We start from the raw sequence: 4,794 nt of genomic DNA, 5'->3' as shown, positions 1-4,794 counted from the left end.
TCAAAAAACTACTCTGAGTGGAGAGCAATGCTTCCACTGAGGGGCTTAGCCGCGAACCAGTTTCGCCTAAGTTAAAAACTACTCTGAGTGGAGAGTAATCCTCCCACTCGGGGGCTTAGCCGCAAACCAGTTTCGCCTAAGTTCAAAAACTACTCCAGGGGAGAGTAATCCTCCCACTCGGGGGCTTAGTCGAGAACCAGTTTTGCCTAAGTTCAAAAAACTACTCCGAGTGGAGAGCAATCCTCCCACTCGGGGGCTTAGCCGTGAACCAGTTTCGCCTAAGTTAAAAAACAACTCCGAGTGGTGAGCAATCCTCTCACTCAGGGGCTTAACCATGAATCAGCTTTGCCTAAGTTGTAAAATAACTCCGAGTGGAGAGCAATCCTCCCACTAGAGGGCTTAGTTGCGAATCAGCTTCGCCTATGTTAAAAATAAACTCCGAGTGGAAAGCGATCCTTTCACTCGGAGGTTTAGTTGCAAATCAGTTTCACCTAGGTTGAAAATCATTTTGCAAACAGAAAGGTAATGATTGCATAAAACTACTATGTTCAAATAGCACCGTGAAGTATGGAACCGAAAATAAAAGTATTCAGATGTCAAGCCTGAAGCAGTTTAACGATTACAAAATCACTCGGCATTCTGAGGCAAATAGATCAGATGTTTTTGTTCACTCTGCGGGAGGAGGACTCGCTAGCTCAACCAAACTGTCCAAGTCGATGCCGTCAGCTATGCGAGTGGCCACGTCGATGAAATTCTCCATGAAGGATTGAAACTTGAGTTTCTTCGTGTTCGCCACTTGGAGAGCCTGGGTGACGAGCGCAGGGTTCCAGTCGACCCTCGAGAGCCTGGGTTTGATGCAAGATCATTACTTGTATATGGCCTACTTGACAGAGGCAGGGCCAACAGAGAAGGTTTGGACAGAGATTATCCGAGTGGGAACAGAGCGTTTGTCTCTGGACCCGATTGTTTCAGTAGGGCCATTCGAGCCACTGAGATCCCTCCCAACTTCAGATTAGTAGCAGGATTATGCAAGTTCACTGGCGAGTCAAAGCCAGCCATTTGGTTGGAAGATTACCGAGTGGTAGTGCAGATCAGTGGGGGTGACGATGAGGTAGCTATGAAGCACCTGCCCCTGATGCTTGAGGGCTCGACCAGAGATTGGTTGAATCAGTTGGCCCATGGTAGTATTTTCCATTGGGAAGATTTGGTCTGAGTGTTCATGAAGACATTTGAGGGCACTTGCCAACGTCCCGCTGGGCTGCCTGAGCTGCAGCATTGTGTGCAAAAACCGTAAGAAACATTGAGGGATTACATCTAGCGGTGGACTACTCTTCACCATACGGTTGAGAATGTTTCTGAGCATCAGGTTGTCTATGCCTTCAAGGAAGGCGTTCGGTACAGAGAACTCACGTTGAAATTTGGTCACTCTAGGCCATTGACTTTGAATCATATGATGGAAATCGCCACTCGGTATGCGAATGACGAACAAGAGGACCGGCTGAGAAATGGTAAGGGAAAACAGTCGACCCAGAGGCCGGGGTCGGAAATCCCAGTCGGAAGCAGAAGTGTAAAGCCGAAGCCTCAGGTCAGGAAGAGGCCGCAGTGGTGAATACCCAAGGAAAGTTCAAGGGAAAGCCCAAGGGGCAATGGACGGCCAAGAAGGTTATGGATCAGTCGGGACAAGACGTCCAAGATTTACCGTGTCACATTCACACGAAGAAGGATGAAGAGGGTAACTTGATTCTGCCCAAATATACAACTCGACAGTGCAAGCTCCTGATTCAGCAGTTCCGAGACGGTCAACCTAGTGAGAAGGACTTTGATAAGGAAGACGATGAAGAGAAAGATGATGGTTACCCGATGGTCAATGCTACCTTGATGGTCAATGCTACCTTGATGATTTTTGCTAATGGATGGTGGCAGTGGTTTGAACTTTTTGTATGTTGAGACTATACAGGGAATGGGCATTCTGATGTCCCAACTCAGTGAGAGCACCATACAATTCCATGGAATCATCCTAGGGAAGAAGGCAAAGTCACTCGGATAGATTGCTTTAGATGTTGTTTTTGGTGATTCCAAGAATTTCTGCAAAGAAAAGTTGACGTTTGAGGTGGTAGATTTCCACAGTGCCTATCATGCCATTCTGGGCAGGCCAGCATATGCTCGTCTCATGGCCCGACCATGTTACATGTACCTCAAGCTGAAGATGCCAGGACCCAAAGGTGTGATCATGGTCACTGGGAACAGGCAGAGAGCAGAAGAATGTCTCCAAAAGGTGTCCAAGATCGCTGACGAGCAAATGGCAGTGGTTGAAATGGAGGAATTTCAGAAGAACGTTGATCCGAGTGATTTGCTGCACTCCAAGAAGCCAGCTTCTGAGTTTGCATTTCAGTCGGCTGGAGAGACCAAACCAGTTCGTATTCACCCAGATGATCCCACAGCTGCTCCAACTCACATTTCGATGACACTCGACAACAAGTAGGAGGCCACTCTCATCCAGTTCCTCCATGAGAATTGGGACATCTTTGCATGGAAACCATTAGACATGTCGGGTGTACCCAGGGGACTGGCTGAGCACAGTTTGCGTGTCGACTCAAAGATCAAACCTGTGAAAGAACATCTCTGTCAGCCTGCCACAAAGAAAAGGAAGGCAATTGGTGAAGAGGTGGCTCGGATCCTAGCAGCAGAGTTCAGCCGTGAGATATACCACTCTGAGTGGCTCGCCAACGTCCTCATGGTTCCCAAGAAGGACAAGTCACTCCACATGTGCATTGACTTTAGGCATATCAATTGGGCCTACCCGAAAGACCATTTCCCGCTCCCTCACATTGATCAGATAGTCGACTCGACAGCGGGGTGTGAGCGTTTGTCTTTTCTTGATGCATATTTTGGATACCACCGGATCCGTCTGTTTGGTCCAGACAAAATAAAAACAACTTTCATCACCCCATTCGGGTGTTTTTGCTATGTTACCATGCCTTTCGGTCTTAAGAACACCGGTGCTAGATTCATGTGCATGATCCAGAAGTGCCTGCTCACTCAGATCAGTCAGAATGTGGAGGCCTATATGGATGATATTGTAGTGAAGTCATGCAAGACTTCTGACCTGCTGATTGATCTCGCTGAAAGTTTTGCCAATCTAAGAAGATATGATATAAAATTGAATCTGACCAAGTGCACATTCGGAGTTCTAGGAGGAAAGTTACTCAGTTTCCTTGTTTCCGAACGGGGGATAGATGCAAATCCCGAGAAAGTTGGTGCAGTTCTCCGAATGAAACACCCCGTGCATGTGCATGATGTCCAGAAGCTTATAGGCTGTCTTGCTTCATTGAGTCGATTCATTTCATGTCTCGGGGAGAAGGCGCTGCCTCTCTACCGACTAATGAAGAAATTTGATATGTTCGAGTGGACTCTCGAAGATGAAGCAGCGTTTGTGGAGCTTAAGGCCCTGCTTTCAACCCAGTCGGTGCTTGCTACTCTGATCAGCAAAGAACCTTTACTCTTGTATATTGCGGCCATTGGTCTGTTTGTTATCACAGTGCTTACAGTCGAACAAGAATAAGAGGGCAAGGCCTATAAAGTTCAGTGCCTAGTGTACTATATTTCGGAAATCTGGACTCCATCCAAGCAGAGGTACCCACATTACCAGTAGCTTGTCTATAGAATTTACTTGACTGCGGGAAAGTTGCACATTATTTCCAAGACCACTCGGTTTCAGTCGTCAGCGATGCTCCATTGTTTGAGATCATGAACAATCGAGATGCAATTGGTTGAGTGGCTAAGTGGGCAATAGAGCTTCTCCCTCTGGATATCAAGTTTGAAGTGAAGAAGGTGATCAAGTCTCAAGCACTTGCGGATTTCTTGGCCGAGTTGATTGAGCAGCAATAACTGACTCAAGTTCACTTGAAACACTAGACTATGTTCTTTGATGGGTACAAGATGTTGAATAGTTCTAGTGCTGGAGTGGTTTTGGTGTCCCCAAGAGGCGATAAACTCAAGTATATCCTCCAGATTCAATTTGATTCTTCCAATAACGAAGCTGAGTACGAAGCACTTCTCTATGGGTTGCGTATGTGTCACATCCCTAGCTTCTGGCAATGCACTAGTCTAGCTTCATGTGTGCATCATGTTTAACTTTGAAAGAAACTTGAAATGAGGATTGCCTAAACCCTAGTATCAAAGGAATTCACTAGGTTCAACCAAAATATTTCCAGTAAATCCAAATGGCTTTCAAAAATGTTCATCATTCTTGAAAAATGCTGGAAACAGTAACCAGAGGTGATGCACATTTTCCCATGACATATTTGGGCTCTGGATTAAATCATACTCTATTTGCATTTGGGCATTTAAATGCTATTAAATATTTTAAATGCTCAAATAATCATAAACTAAAACGTTACTGTTGATTATATACTAAACAGTAGCCATGAGTAGTTTCATGGTTTTTGGGATTGATTTTGTATTTTTAATAAAGCCACAAAGATTACAGAGAAATAGAAAAACAAAAACAATTAGAAGAGAGAGATAGAAGGACTTACCTGGCGCCACCAACAAGCCCTGCTCCTGTGCTGGCCCACCTGCGGCCCAGCCCACCACTGCAGCCCCCTCTGTTGCCTTCCTCCTCGCGCCAGTAGGCAGGGGCCTGTGCCTGGCGCATGCAGCCACACACCGGCCACCTCCTCCCTACCTGGCTGCCTCCTCCTCCCCCTGGATGTCTCTCGCATGTGACACGCCCCCCCTGGAACCCCCTCACTCTCTCCCGACCTCTTCCCCCTCCTCTGCTCTATTTCCCTC

Source organism: Triticum dicoccoides, chromosome 6B (genome assembly GCF_002162155.2).
Source record: "Triticum dicoccoides isolate Atlit2015 ecotype Zavitan chromosome 6B, WEW_v2.0, whole genome shotgun sequence".
In the NCBI taxonomy this organism is placed as follows: domain Eukaryota; kingdom Viridiplantae; phylum Streptophyta; class Magnoliopsida; order Poales; family Poaceae; genus Triticum; species Triticum dicoccoides.
This window is presented reverse-complemented; position numbering follows the sequence as displayed.